An 18146-nucleotide genomic window follows, 5' to 3' on the forward strand; every position below is an offset into this window, starting at 1 on the left:
GTTTTACCTTTATAGTATAGTTAACAATTTTTTAGTGACTACAAATAATTGTTTATGTGACCCGATCTATCAAAAAAATTCTAGGACCAAAATAGCCGTTAAAAAACTCAATAAATATTGTACTTATATAATTATTATATAGCTATCGTTTTTTTTTCATTGAACATCTAATAAATTGTATTAAATAAAACATAGCTTTTTAATTTATAAGCAATTGTTTTATTTGAAGAAATACTAATAATAATAAATAACGCCGTAAAAATATACACTTAGGCAACATAATGTATGTTTATTTTAATCATGACTTACATTTAAACTTTTATCAAATCTACCTTTATTCTATACTTTAACTATAATTTAATTAAAAAAAAAATAGTTACAATTAGGATAGTCATTTCAAATGTTGTAATAACTATTGTAGTTTTTATTATTTATTTATATTTATCAGGATGATAGCAGGATATGATCAAAATGTATATTAACGATTGTAGTTCTTAGTTCAACCCACTAACACTTAAAAGCTAAAAAAAAATAATAATCAAAACTATTTTTGTTCTTGAAAATAATTTAACACTGTTCCAAATTTAAACAAGTACCTACTATTTCTACAAAAATACGACAAATGATAAGATGATGTTATATTATAAGTTTTGTCTTATATTTATACTTATATGCGTACTAAAATTACGAGTACAAGATAATAACATGAATAATAATATAATTATCTGTTCTGATGTTTATGGATACACTAAACATACCAATGTAATTGACGTATGGGAGTGTGCCAATTTTAAAGTGAATGAGAAATAATGAGAAATGGGTAAATCATAAATGGACTTTTATATAATCTATAACTACACAGATAGATAGTAAGTATCTAAACAATATTCTAACATTTAAAAATGAAAAAAATATAAAACTATGTCCATAATATTCTTCATTGTTATCGTTTAACGACTTTTATAAGTGTTTGATAAATACAATTATATACTACCAAATTGTAAATCAATGAAATTATTTTGTTTTAAAATAATGGATATTTTAGTTTGCTTAATAAATTATTATAATATTACGTTATAAACTAACATAATGGTGTTTTATTTATTTTGTTTATTTTTAATAAGAAATGAGTAGTTTAAAATTTCAATTGGTATATGCCTTGTAGGTCGTAATATGTTTTTTGTATTAATGGGTATGTAGGTAGGTACGTCTTATTACATTGTTAGAAAATACAGGGAGCAAAAAAATGGTTAACAAGTATAGGCAACACATGTTACACAAAATCTTATAAAATATTATGATAATGATACTATTGAATAAGCATGAATTTTTATATAAACTATGAAAAAATCAAGTGTAATTTCGACAAATTTATGTTATAGTTTATTTGTTTTGATATTTTTAATATAATATATTAAAATTACTATAAATTATTTAGTAATAAAAGACAATCTTTAGCGTGTAATAATATAATTTGTAGAAATAGATAAATATTCAATATTGTGAACAAAAAATATTTTTAAAACTCAAACCATCAAACGTCTATAATAGTCGTAGTCCACAGAAATCAAGAATGAGTAAAAATATTTTAAATATAATAATAATTAATATCAATAATTTAATTTTATACGGTTAATGCCATGATGAAATAGTTTAACTTCTAGGGTTTATACATTTTATAAGATTTAAATATATAATATGTATATATAAGAAATAAAATACTTTACCTTGGCACATTTTATATTGGTTTAATAATATTTCAATTAGATTTTATTATAAGCAAGCTACGTACTTAAAATTATTTAGTTAGTTGAGTTTCTCCAATTCAAGAGTTTTTTTGACACTTTCCGAGTCAAGGACATCATCTATTTTGATTGAGGCGTATCTGTTAAGTATAAAAAGGAGAAGGCTCCGTCTCTTTTTCTTCAGAGAGGCTAAAGATGAATTAGTACATTTTGTAATTTTTATTGACTAGTTCAAGTCAGATTAAGAAGCACGGTAGTATTTGAGGCTTTGAGTCGCTCTGTATGCATTGCGAGAAATGTTGTGCTTATTAATTTTAGTTGGCATTTCAATTGTGACGAAAATATTTTAATGATTGCGATACAGTAAATTGGGGTATGCATATTGCATGTTTAGTTTTAAGTTTGATGAGATATAATACATATTATATTATTTATATTTAAAATCCACCGGATCTATCGGGTTTTGAAGAAAAGGATTATCAATTGATATTAATTATATTCATAATAATATACTAGCATTATAAATTTATGTACAGTTATAATATTACCAAAGGACAAACATGCTTGGTAAATCTTTCTCTCTCTATATTTAATATATACACTATAATATAGTGCGTGTGGTATTGTGGTATTCAGTGGCCGATATGCATGCAATCTTTATTAAATACAAGGGATGATCGCAATATAGGTTGATAATATTATATTATGATATTGTTGTTTTGTCCAATTGAACTATTAATGTATAATATTCTGTAGGTTATTGACAAGTGATTATTAGACTGTACTACGGTGTACAATCGTCTTCTGTTAATTTAACTAGAATTATATAGATTTAAGCGAATACAATCGAAAGTGCTCATTCGAATCGGCTAATAACCGTATAATAAACCCATTATACAATTGACAATTTTGACGATCGTTGCAGTGGTACGTGGAAAATTAACGGTGGGATGCGATGTCAATAATCATTTTATAATAAACGCTATTGTCCCAAATATTTAATTTTATGTTGATATTGATTTCGTTCACAAATCACATAAAAAAATCAAACTACTAAAACAAGTGATTTATTGTAGAGCAATACATTTACATACTATAAACATATTTTATACGGTTTAATATATTATATAGATAGACATATAATATTATAAAGCTTATAAATGTTATTCACAATGAATTAACTGTAAGCTTTTAGTAGCTTGATTCATTTTTAAATTTATTTTAACTACTTTAAACAATATATTATAGGGTCAGTTAGGACCTTATAGCATATTGCTATATGGACGTACTACATTGTGATCAGTACTGGTTACTAAAGTAAACAAAATAATACTAATACTGCAAGACACTAAATCAATAGTTTAATTTAATTTTAAATAGCCGTTATCATCAAACCATCTTTTGTGTAGGATCAAAGATATGGTTTAACTTTTTTAAGAGTACTTAATGAGTTGATTCGGTCCGCACCAGTTGCAATATTGTACATTGTACATTCAATTTTGTATTTGGTGTCCTTATTTTATTATCACTTCTCACACAACACAAATTTTAACCCAATAACGACAAACAACAATCGAAGTCATCGCAGTTCATATCACAGAGGGTTTCTATGAAGTATTTTATTTCTAGCAATAATTTTAATTATAAAAATTAGTAAATTCATAAAAATTTCATCTAGGTCTTCAACATCTTATTTTTAAAACTCTACTTTTTGCCGTAGGTTAACAAGAAACTGCTAAAATCATTCTATTATTTCATTATTATTCGTCTGCATTATAGTATGAATATTTTTATTATTGGTCATTTCATAAGATATAATAAAACATTTTTTAACACGATTCTGCTAAAATGATCTTCCCTTCACCTAAAAAAAATAGTTTTGGGCATTTACCCCTTCTTTCCCTAATTATGAAACTGAAATAATTGTCAGTTAACAAATTTACAGCACAAAAGTTACATGTTAACCAATTTAAATTAATTCCTTAGTATAATAATTCTGTTAATAAATAATGTATGGCTATTAGTGATAATATATTTGATTGAGAAATTTTCGAATAATATCAAATTCCATTAGCTTTCAAAGTATAAAGTTTTTAGCCTTAGTAATAATACTATTTAATCAATTTGTTTTATTAAAAATAGAAATTTAAATATTATCTATTTGGTTGTCTCAACATTAAAGTAAGTATACTCATAAGTCATTATTTACAATATTTACCATGAAGGTTTAAGGTGTTTATATTGTACAAAATTAAGTATATATTTCATAACTATATAATAATTTGAATTGACAAAACAAATATTATCTATAAATAGATAAGGTATACAGATTCCACGTCTTTACGACAAATGAAATCGTCTATAATTCAATCACGTAAACACGTAACATTATAATATTGATATATCGTAAAATGTAATGTAAAAATTCAACATATAATTAACTTAAAATAATTTACACCTATCTATAGGCAATTGATGATTTTAAAAATTAATGAAAATAACTTTAGTTAATATCAACGTGAAGAAAAATAAGGTAAATCATAAGTTGTTCTGCATATTATATTACTATAACTTTCCATCCTTAACATGCTCATGCACTCCGCGTAGGTATTACATTTTTTACAATCCATTCGTAATGTCCGTGCGCATGTTATTTATAGTACTTTCTCTCTGAATTCTGTGAAGCGGAATAATAATATAATATAATATATAATATTATTGTATATTATATAGTATATACAACTAACTATTATAATTTATGAAAGGTTATGGGGTGAAATATTTTTAAATAAGGTACGGTCACTTATATTATCTCATCTCCGCCACAAAGACTTTAATATTTTGTTCTCTAACATTGTATAGTAATTCTGATATTAATTAGTAAAATAAAAGAAAGTATACTATCTACCTATTGTATAAAAAGGAGTTTATGAGTATATATTTAATATTACAAAATAAAATGTCAGCTATGAATAAATAAATTTAGTTTTTTTTATATTGAAGATGTGGAGGGGGTTGACGTGACTATAAAAAATAAAAAGTTAGGAGGCTTAGCTCCCCCAGCTTCCGATAACTATGTGTAACTATAATAAAATCATATTGAGAATCATTAAAAGCTGTATTTTTGAATCGAATAAAACTCGATTTTAATTATAAAAAATATTACAATATATCTTATATTATATTGTAATAAAAATTTCTTAACCACAGAAACGCGGTAATTAAATTGACTAGATCTGTGCTGCATCAGCTACAATCAGTTTCTAAATATTTGAATAGTGGATGGTAGTAATTGTAATAGATTTAATACGTATATAATAAATTCAAATTGAATAAGTAATAGAGAGTGCTGATGATAATTTAAACTATAATTATAGTGTATGTATTAAATAAAATATACCTAGGTCACTTAATAGAGTTTTGGCTTACGATGCGTCATTTGAAAATATGAAAAATAGATAGGAATGATATATTAGTTTAAGGTCTAAGTTATATAGTAATAGGTAGATATTTAAAATTAGCGAGTCAAAGGTCAAGTTTGATTTAAAATAAGAACGGGTTTATAAATACTCGTATAAAAATAAATTAGATTCAAAATTATTATAATTAGTAAAAATTATCGTTTAAATCGTATAACAATCATATAATAATTACCTAATAATAAAATATAGTACACAGGTACTAATGGTACCAGTTGCGTAGATAGAAATTATTTTCAGGTGAGGGGGTTAAAAAAATATCCTTTTTTAAATTCCAATTAATTATACAATCAAAATTAATGTCCGTATTAACCATACATTTCGAGAGGGGTTTGAACCCCTAAATCCCCCCCTATATACGCCACTGAATAGTACTATATTACATAAAACAAATAGACGTTATTTAGCCATTTTTTTCTATTTTAAATAATTTATAATGCTCACTGTTTAGTACTTGTAACTTGTAAGTTATGTTGAAATTTTTCAAAATTATCGACACTGTGCTTTCTCATAAGTTGGAACATTCAATAAAATTCATAAAATTAATAAAATGTTTGTAGAGTTATTGTTTTCACAAGTTTTGACCCTAATATACAATATATATTATACATCATAATATAGTTGTAGACTATCTTGGTATCCATTGTTTAATGTAGGCAATGGCGTGATCGTGATGTAAAAATAAAAAAAATACTTTTGACCATTTTTTTTTTGTTTTTAGATATTCGAAAATATATTTCACTTATATTTTATTGACCTAGTTTAATTTATTTTAATTTTTAATTTTTAATAATTGATAATATCCCCATTATATTAATACCGAGACATGACGATTTCATTTATCTTATATCATTAGTGGTTAATGATTGGTGTATTCATCTACACAAATTAGCGTGAAATAGATTCAAATTATACGAATAAATTGTGTAAGATAACAGTATCTAAAACAATAATAATACATAATTCGATCAGTTTTTAAGTAAATCGGAAACTATACATGCTGTATAGTGTATATTAGCTAAAAGTGAAAAATGAATAAATATTAAAACATATAAGCTAATTTTATGATTTAAATCAGATGCTACAAACAGAAACGTATAATACAAAATAATTATTTTTATTATTTTTATTGAACAAAATTATGCAATAGGTATTAAAAACCTACAAAACATAACTAATACATTTTCCGTGTTTCTAAATATATTTTGTTTTGTTGAGTAATAATTTAATTTTTGTTCTATAATTTTAACTATTATTATATTGACTGAAATAAAAATAATAAAAAATAGTTATACTTTCAATTAGATGACCCTCATGGTATGTATAAGATACAAATATTATGTAAAAAAATTAATATGAATATTATGGTACAGTTTTAAAACGAGACAATTTATATTTTGCAGATAAAATTAAAATAAAATCTGAAATAAATACATAGTAGGTACTACAATAGTGTTGAGTAGACATTTTTCGTATAATGACATCCGGATTTACAATAATTTTATGTAAGACTACAATTTTGCAATCATATTATAGTGCCCTATAGATGCGCCAAGAAAAGATATTTCACCAACTCTTTTATTGTAGCTGGTTATAATATAGTATTATAATTATTATATTATGCCATTAGTGTCCATTTGTGTTTAAATTAATCGATGATGCATATTAAGTAATAACGTATTCATATACACATGTAGCATGCATAATATTTTTAATTAATTTTTCATTTGTAATGACATGCTTTGTGACAGTCATCGTACGGGTTGTCATGTAAGTTCTCTCAATAATGTAACGATGCTATACATTTTTTTTTTAAATAGGTTGAATATGAAACGAAAAAACTTACGATAAAACCCATAATAATACTGCCGTATCGCATAATTTTATACGAGAAAGTAATAAGTTAAACATAGTTAATATTAGATATTAATAATAAATAATAATAGCCTGCCTGACTGCTCGAGAAGGGTGAAAGATAATGTTATTTTAAAGAGATTGACGTATACAGTATACCGCGAGAGTTAAACGCTATAATATCGCACATGTATATGTTACAAATTAACACGCACACACTCACACACAGACATATAAAGAAACGATGTCTGTATGATAGGCCGTCTTATTGAATATCCAAAAGAGGGTTGTGACTTGTAGTATATTACGATGATGATGTGTGAGGTGCTAGTGTTAGTATATTTTATTATTATTGTACATTATACTAACCTATTACAACATCGTGCCTCCGCGTATACTCATATTATATATATATGCGTATTGTATTTGTACGTGCGTATGGGATGAAAAATAAATTATGGGGTCGAGGGCTATTGAACTTGACTACTCGGTGTCTAATTACACTCACAGTCACATGGCATTCCAGTCGATATCACCATATAATACCACGTGTTTCTTGCAGACCGACTTGAGGTTTTTTCTTATGTAAAAGACATAATAGTATAACATTATAAGGTTAAACAATAAAAAAAAAATGACTTTACATTTAATTTAATTATTTTAATGGTATATACGTTATACACGGGAAAAAAGTGTACACAATATGTGTGGAAACACACTTATGATCAGGTTTGTGCGTATGCATATATATAAATTTATATTTACTGCACTTGAAAAATGAAAGGTTAAAATGTCATCTATAATTTGTATGTATAAATTCACACAGGATTACCTAGTACATACCGGTCATAAATTTGCACACATTTTCAGTTAGGTACCAATAGGTCTAGGTTCACGCTTACATAATATCAATAATTGATTCACTCACTTTTACAAATATAGGTACACTTTTTTTTCAGCGATGATTTATATTTTGGCATGGCTTAGACGTTTAGTATAGGTACTCGATATCATCCAGTCAAAACATATTTTCGATAATACTTCAATAATAATAAACAATAATTTAAATTATCAATAGACGATTTAGGTCGTGTAATTTACCTATCTATTGTAGAAATAAGAACAATCACAAATAATAAAAAAAAAAACTCCCATCAAAAAACAATACATAAGTCATAAATGTATCTTATAAAGTATTTTATATGGACTTTGTACAGGTAAATTCAGAATATTTCGAAACTTACTTTATAAGTACTCATATATCTAAATATAATTATATAATACTAAGTCTAATTGATAGTGTAGTATCAGAGCAATGGTTCATAATTAGTATGAAGTCACGGACCTTTAACTAAAACTTAAATTGGTGAATTGGTCCAAGGACCACCTATATCCTCCCAGTACATCTTAAATCAATTTTAAATTATGTGCGTATCTTAAATAGATTTACCTCAATTATAAATAATATACGCTTAGAGTTAAATGCATGTAATCGGCTGTCAATTCAGTTTAATAAAAATCCGGATTACTTAAAGCGGTTTAATTAATTTGCATTCGGTGTGACTCCTAGAGTACAAAATAGCAAAATTATAATAAACGTATAACACTAATACAAGTTACAACAGTATCAAGATTGCGGTACTGCAGCTATCATAAATTAATTAGCGTACATAAACTGGTTTAAGGGAAGTGTATTACAAACTAATAAGGTCATATATGTATACACTATACATGCATGGGCTACTATAAGCAAGTATGTACTGTGCTCACAGCTTACATAACATGCCATTTATCCTATTTTGCGTAAATGTGGACAAACCCATTTAATAAAAAGATAGCAAATATAAATATAAATATTATATATATATATATATATTTTTTTCAAAAAAAAAAACCTTAAGAATAATAACAAATGCAGCATTTGAAATACTCTATGGCTTATATAAGAAAACTAAACATACACAAATACCTCAAAATATCAAAACTCCAAGATCACATAAAAAATTTGGCTAAAAGTTTCTTCAAGTCGATTCACAAGTCAACGAGTTCAACATTTCAATGCAATATACTATCTTAGTCAATATAGGACAATAACTCTAACGCCACCTAAAACAAAGGCGTCCTTATGACTTAATTATTTAAGCTCAAATACACACACATAGTACATTAGACGTGTATTATAATTATGACAATATCGTTAAAACATTATTATATAATTAATTGTTAAACCTACATAAATGTGTTCTATTGTTAGTTGGTAATATTTATTATTTTGATACCACGTTCAATTAGTTAAAAATGAATATTATATCGTTTTAATTATTCGTAGATGTAGTAGATAACCAATTGACTAGAAATATCATACATTATTATTAGTAAAACAAACTATTTGCATTGTTTCAATGTGAATCAAATTGATTTGAATTAATGAATACATGTAAGATGTAAACATAGTAGATATATCAACATTTAAAAAAAAATCATGTGGTTATTAGGTTAAAGTAAGTAAAATCATATTACTATAACATTAAAAATACCACGGTAAAAATATTTATGCTGTGTGACTTATGATAATGTAATAAATTAATTATTATAAATAAATAAAACACAATTAATTCAGTTATGAAATTCAGAAGAAAATGATTATTTTTTGAAAGCACTATGCCACCGTTTAAAATAGTCAAAATCCTGTACAATCCTTAAATTTTATAACAAAATATTTAAGTATTTAAAAACCTGGCCCATAAGTAAATTTAAAAGTTATAAAAATCAAAATATCAATAAATTGTCAAATAATAAATATGATGAGCATGCTTGGTGAATGTATAGTATATTAATATAATAATGTATACACTTATAAATAGTATTAATGTGATCCAATTGATAGCAGTTGTGTGTTGTTTTAATGCAAAGTCATGCCTAATTAATAATAATCATTAACAGACTGTCGAGAGTCTAGTCATCTTTAACTTCTTTCCCTACTCAATCGTCAATGTTTAACTAATATTTTTTTAAACTTTTTTTTTAAGTACATAATAATTTTAAGAGAAACATTTTTTAAAATTATTATTATTATTTAATAAGAAGAATAGCAAAAATTATTAAGTTGTCTATAATAATTAATAATAATCCTTATTCACGATTTTCAGTTTTGTTATATATATGTTAAAGTTAAAGTGATTAATTTCGTTATTTTATGAAATAAATAAGTAGTTTATGAATTAACTACAAAGTTAAAGTATACATTAATAATGTATGAAAAAAAAACTATTTATTTTACTTTAATTAGTTATTTCATAAAATAACTAGTTATTCTATACAATTATAGTTTGATTTCTGCTAAAGTATATTATTTTATTAAATATACCCATAGCAGCAGAGCCCATTGGTTGGTTTAATTTAGGAAAGGTTGCATTATGGGTTATTATTAGGTTACTATACTAGATGATAGTACTCGAAAAGGGTTACATTTTTTTAAGAAGATTGGCGGCGATTATGAATTTGATTGAAGCGGAGATGCTTGAACACTGGTTTAAATACGTCACAAGTGATTCTGGAAACGAAAAATGTACTCTGTTTTGTGCGTATATACAGCATTCGGTGAATATAATGTGTTTGATGCTTGTTAAAGTATGAAAAATATTTAAATTTAAATTACCTATATTGTAATATTTAATTTATTTTAAACCGAATTAATTATAAGTTGATAAAATCCTGTGTCAATTAATTTTAATATACAATATGTACAACTATAGTAATTGAATTAGGATCATCTTGTCCTCCATAAATATCGGGGATTTCGACACGTACTATATAAAACCATGACCGCAAGTTTAGTATTTTAATAAGTCTATCATTATTTTCTATTTTATTTTCATTTTTCCAAATTGTCTTTAGCTTTTTTTCTCTCAAAAACTTAATGATATGATAAATTACACATCATAGTAATAATTAAATGGACTATATCTTTGTATATGTAAATATTATTGGGCGATCTTCACCATCTCACAAAAATTTAATTATATTAATATTTTTATTAGGTAATTATAATAATACAACTTAAGTCATAGATGACATATTATGATATACTTAGCCATTATTTTAGCCAATAAGTTTTTCATATTTTTCCTTGAGTTAATTACTTGAATTTTAGTATCTTCTTTTGATTCATTTTTTGTAGATCTATTTAGGTAGAATACTTGAAAATTATCCAGTTTTTAGAACACTAATGTCAACAAACATCGCTATATAACATGAAGTGCGTTTAATTCAAGAGTGTAAAGAACATTTAATATTGTAAAAAATTCGTACAGTATAATACATCAACGGTGTGAGCAATAGAAATGTATAAAATATCTAACTTACTTATAAATTATATACATTACCTATGCGTTTTAGTTATTTCATAAACTAACTTATTCAACACTTTAACTATAATATAGTAAGTTATAATACTGATATAATTATTAAGTACAATATTATATTATAATATAAGTGTATTGCAGTGTATTTTAGAGTAATATGTTATGAATACTATAATATGAGTTATAATTATATTAAGTTCACTTGTACAATATTTTTGTTTAAATTTTATCAATTGACAATTTGACTCATTTTTTAGGGGCTTTAAATAGGCAATTTCTAAGAAATGAAAAAAATAAAAATGTATTAATTAAAATAAACTTGAATGTATTTATAAAGTAATTTATAACATAATTACTTATAATATATAAATATTATTAAATATATTTTGCTATTAATTTATGGTCGAAAATACTATTGTTTTGCTATATGATATGCAGTTCCAAAAATCATTTTTTGAGGAAAGATCTTAATAAAATTATGTAAAAATTATAAAATTGTCGTATTAATTTTTGAATTAGTTGTAAGTTCTTTGCTAATTCTAAGTGTTCCCAATTGTTCGGCTAAAAGGCAAACGTTTTCTACCGCTCTATATTTATTATTTTAGATAAACAATATACAAGGACAAAAACAATACCTACTCGATTATGCAGTTATGCTTATTGTAAATAAATATATGTTATGTTGTATTTGTATATTTTAATTTTAAAATATAAATTTATCATAAAAATATATTTATGTTATGTTATTAATAATAATAATACTTCAAAATATATAATAAATTATTACCTAGAAAAATCTTGCTCCCCCTTTAATTACAATTTTCCAAAGCTAAGATTTGTCTGTGATATCAGTATAAGTATAAAATATGTTTACAAATACATAAAAATATTTCCAATTTCTTGCTCACGACTAACATAATAATATGTAAAATTGGTTGCATAAAAATGTTCATACTTGACTCGACTAATCTCAGTTGAAACATTAAAGATAATTGGAATGTGGCTTATAGTTTATGATATCAAATAAAATTAAAATTAAGAGTGAACATGTTTATTGATAAAGTTGTCAAATTATTTAGGAACAAACAATAAAAAAAATATAAAAGATCGTATTTAATCATATTTTTATTTTTTTACTCTAATTTATTTTATTTTCATAAGTTGTTCTCGCACCTTTATCTATTATACAGTAAATGTAATTACTATAAAAGTAACACGAACGTAAATTGTGGAGATGGGGAAGGGATCAAATTCCAAAAATAATAATAATATAATATTCTTTGTAAGTGTCTGTAAAATAGATATATAATCTAAGTATAAATACAAATGGTTGTCCAGATACTCCCAAAACTGTTGTTAACTTTTACATTTTTCTTATTTATTATATGATATTATTATAAATTATGAGTTCCCTACGAGAGACGAACTAATAGATCGCTATTTGTGTGTTCAAAATTATTATGGTGTATGTGTACAAAACTATAATTTATTTTTAGTAATAAAAGTCTTTAGGCACAGTATAGTTTTGGGTAGTTTTATAGACCAAGACCAGCTCATCAGTTAATATATTATACTTATATTTTATCATACCATAAATTTATTTTTTACAGTAAAATTTAATAAAAATAAAGGTTAGGATTTCTATTTGGCTTCTTTAAGGTATTATTTCTTACTCTTATTTATACCTATATTAAATGTAATATGTTTTAGTATATCTAAGAATGTCTTGAGATACATAATTGTTATTATACTGTTTATTATTAATAAACTATAATTTTATTTCTTATTGATGTTTCTAATAATCAGTCCCATCTATATTAAAAAAAAATAAATAATATTGGAATATTAAATAAATAGTAAAACACAATTTTTTTATGGAAAATAAAAATATTTTCCTAACATTGTTTAAATATCTGCTGATAAAAAAAAAATAATTCACAGCTCCGCTAAAACCAATTGTTACAAACAAGTAACACCAACAATAATAATATTAAAAAACTATTTCCATCAGAATTCTAGGAAAGGCTATTTACCAGTATAATATAGGTGCACACATAATTATACACTGCTTGTTCACTGAAATTCTCTTACCAGCGAGAGAACTTGCAAACTTCTAGTGAACAGCGGCGATTCTCGCGAATAATTGCACGCGCCTTGTGTTTTGTCTATAGTACGCTTTCAATATTGATTGGTTATTCATTTAAACTGATTCAATATTGAATTTTGATTCGTCTGTTTCATATATTATACTATGAATATTATGATATAATATATTATATGATATTAGGGACTATGGTGAAATATTGTTTTCACTGAACACAATAACTTCACGCGGCATTATATTGATACACCTATATGTATATTATAATATAGCAACGGACAAGAGACCTGTATGTACCTATATAGTGATTGCAAGACAATTATGATAAGTAGTCGACGTGCACTCGCCCTTCCAATTCAACGTGACAATAAACATAAACAAATAATATTATAACAATAATTATAATATTATCGTAATTACCATAATAATAATAGTATATTATTATAATATTATGAAATGCGTGTGACCGTGTTACAGCTCTGATGGCCAATGGTTTACTGAAGACGGTTCTGACCTGTTGGCTATCTCGGGTCGAAATTTTCGGGGAGGTCATAATATGACATCGCTATTCATCATAATAAATAATAAATAATACACACCTACATTAGCTATACAAGAGATCAATTAAATCCTGTCACGTACTGAACGGTATAGTCATGGTCTTCAAAAAACGCGATCGTTTACATATGTCATTTGCCTTCTGGGGTTAATTATATAATAAAAAAAAGCCCCCAGCTTGGCGCCTTCTTGATTTTGGTAATGTGAGCATGTGTGTGTATAAATGTGTGATATGTGTGTGTGTGTTGGCAGAATGATCGATAATTACCTTAACCTCAATGGTTGAGGGTCAAAGTGTCCGTCCAAGCGCGGGGTAAACAGCATTTAACACGAAATGAACTATATTTCTGAAAAATCTAGGTAGGTGCTCTATATATATTACCTATGATATAAATAATATTATTGTTACATGATTTCATTTTAGAAATTGTGTTCAATTCACAAAAATATTGTTCTTAAATAATAATATAAAAATTAAGGAAAATACTATACTAATGAAAATTTATTTTAATGCTCTATAATTAGACATCCAAAATATGTTATTATTTGAAAACTTATTTTTTAATTTTCAACTGATTTAAATTAAATTTCATCGATGAAAAAATACCTTAAATGATTCAAATTCAATAAGTTAATTTGTACAAACAATAATGGTTGCCATTTTAAATATTTTTATTACACCAACGGCGATTAAAAAAACCAACTTAAATGTATACTTTATACTATACCTATTTTATTATTTCCTTACCTATACACATTTTCATTAGTATGACTTACTTGAAACTACTCTTCTTCGCGAATGAATTATAAAAATCATAAGTCATAAAACACCTATGCATTTTTAGTTTTTAATTTTAGTATCATATTCATTTAACTCGCCATACAATCTGCTAACTACAAACGTGTACTGGTCATCTTAACCAAATTCACCTTCATCCTCAACTAAATCTCCTGCTGTGTTTTTAACAGACACGTGTCTTCAAAAAAATTATTTTTTTTTCTAGCTCGAAATAAAAATAATAATAAAAAAATAAATAAACAAAAGAAACGATTACAATATACGTATTTTTTCATGACATATTATTTTTCATTCTAGTTCAATTATAGAACAAATATTAATAATTGTCTTGGCACGTGTTCTAAAATGTCATAAAACATATGTTTGATTATAATAATTTGCAGACCATAATGTTATAATATTTAATACATTTTTGTTTAAAACATATTCAATGCTATATCAGGACTTAAGAGATCTATTTTCATATCAACAGTGAACCGATTCTCTTAACGTTTTGCATCATTAAAAATCATAAATTATTAATGACACTAATTGATACTTTTTATCGTTTTAGTATCATCAGTTCTACATATTTCTTTATTTAAATGTTTACAAGAAATATATAACTAATACCTATAGGCAAAATAAGTATTAATGTAGGATATGGATAAGATAAATAAAAAAACTAATAATATTAAAGCAAGTGGACAAACTTTGAGAGAAGTCATTAATGAAACTTATAGATTAATATTTTTAAATAATTTTATTTGAGTACCTCTATAAACCTATTTACTTAATTTTTGATACGTCATAGACAAATAACAGTAATTATGAGGGTTACCAAATTGTTGACAAGTGGTCATGAAATTAAATAATTGTAGAAGAATTTGTGAAATAGTTTAGATTCTTAATGGATGGTTTTAAATTTGAGATCAAAATGAATTGTGCACGGTTAAAGATTCGATGGAGTGCCATTGATTAATTTTCTCAGTAAAATATTTTGGATAGTTAAAATTTTTTTAATTGCATTTTTACATTGCTTTCTATTATATTATATTATGCATAACGTATTTCGATATAATTGTTTTTTATTTATTTATTTGTATTAGAAAACATTTATAGTTTATTTACTACTATTACCTAGTTACTTAGGATATTTAAACCAAAAAGCGTCCTATTAATTTAAGTTGCGTTAATGATTTTAACAGCGGCGTGAACAATATAAGGTCACCTATAGCCTTAAAAGAAATTTTAACGAGCCGCTTCAAAAAATATTTTTACGATATATAATATATTTACTGTTGGTTTACGTACTTATTACTTATTAACGTAATAAGTAATAACATTTCTCCTACAGTTGAAGTATATTATGTATAATACTGAATCTCTCCTTAAAAAGTTGTCTGTTTAAGTCATTGGATTTTATGTAAGATGTCTATGATGTTATTAAAATATAAAGATAATATTTTTACAATCTATACATTTTCTAAATTATTTTAGATTGGCTGGAGTTTAAATAACTGCTTAATTGAACGATATTAATGTACCGCTAATACAATCAGTTGCTTGGCCATCCGTTTGATCTTAATAATCGATTTGCTAGTCTGGCAATATATATGATGAGAAAATTGTTATTTATATGAAATAGCACGGTATCGATTTTCATTTTATAATAACTACCATAATATCTAAAACGTATAAAAAATATTTAGTTCAACTCATAATCAATAATTAAAGTTAAGTAATTTTGACTTTCACTTAAGGTTTTGACTTTTTGCGTTCACATTTTTAAGTATTACTGCATAAGTATACTTAGTAATTTTAAACTACTATATAGTAGTACGAGTATTTAATGACTTTTTTAGTTGTCAAATACTACCTACTATATAATTTCATAAAATCAAATAATAATTTATATCTTTGTCTGTATTTTTGTTAACTCTTTGTTTTTTTTTATTTGTCATAGTACATTACTGACAATTATGTTGTTTCCGTTTAAGTGGAACTAAAAAGTTTTTAATAAAGACATAATTGGATATTGTAAAACCATTAGATATTAATGTAATATCATTAAATAGAATAATATAATTATTGCCATGTTTAAACAAATCCAAAACAAAATTTGTTTTATAGAGGAGTTTGAATTGTAATAAATAAATTTTTAAATTCAATACAAAACAATACAGTATTTAAAATAATATATATTTTACATATTATAAGTTGAAACAGTAGTTAAAAAATTATATAGAGTTTACAAATATATTATAGCAAAGAATTCTCATTATTTTTTTTTCATATTCAATATAAATTGGTTGATGTATTTATTATTTGGTGATAAGTTATATACTTTTAAAAATATTTATACATTTTTCAATTTTTGTATGAATTGTTGTCATACTTAATTCATAATATATAGGTTATTCGTTTTTGAAAAATATACTTTTTTACGTTTCAACAAATACTAAATACTAAATAGTATTATTATATGTGTTTGGACACAATATAATATAATTATATCACATTCATAGAGCGATGTCGTTTGCAATGTGTTTACTCAAATAATGGCATTTATAGAAAATTGGTTCTTTGATAAATATTTAAATTTACACAAAAAAATTATAAACTTATTATTAGGTACATTGAAAATTAAATTAAATGAGATACAATACATTTTTCTGAGTCTTGTAAAAATTCAAATGTCAAATAGTTTTTATTAATAATTTAAAGTCATTCTGTTATATCTGTAACAAAAATGTTTATGTATTATACATAAAAAAAAATATGGTATCCATAGTATATTACATATTATTATGGCATACAACTTACAGTTTTAATATAATGTTCTCTTTTTGTAAATTGCAATGCAATAATACATTATATACTTATGTTTACTTTATTATTAATATATATTTAAATTTATTGTTATTTTTAAAAATCATATTGTACCTATCGTATGATAATATTTAATAATTGTTCTGTAAACTATTTACTTAGGTTTATACATTAAAAAAAAATAATAATAATAAATATTAACGTTTAATATTGAAATAAAATTAATAATTAGATCTAAATTTGAATTCGAATTTTCTGAATAAACCAAGCTCGAATCCTGCAATACCGCGAAAGACAAGAGGGGAATACAAACAATCAATGTGATAAAGATTTTTAAATTAGAAATGTTATTTTATTAATTGTATTTAATACACAGCTGAGTAGAGTTGTTGAAATTCAGCAATCAATCAAATGATGTTTTCTTCGATTATGAAA

This window comes from Rhopalosiphum maidis, chromosome 4 (assembly GCF_003676215.2).
Source record: "Rhopalosiphum maidis isolate BTI-1 chromosome 4, ASM367621v3, whole genome shotgun sequence".
Lineage (NCBI taxonomy): Eukaryota > Metazoa > Arthropoda > Insecta > Hemiptera > Aphididae > Rhopalosiphum > Rhopalosiphum maidis.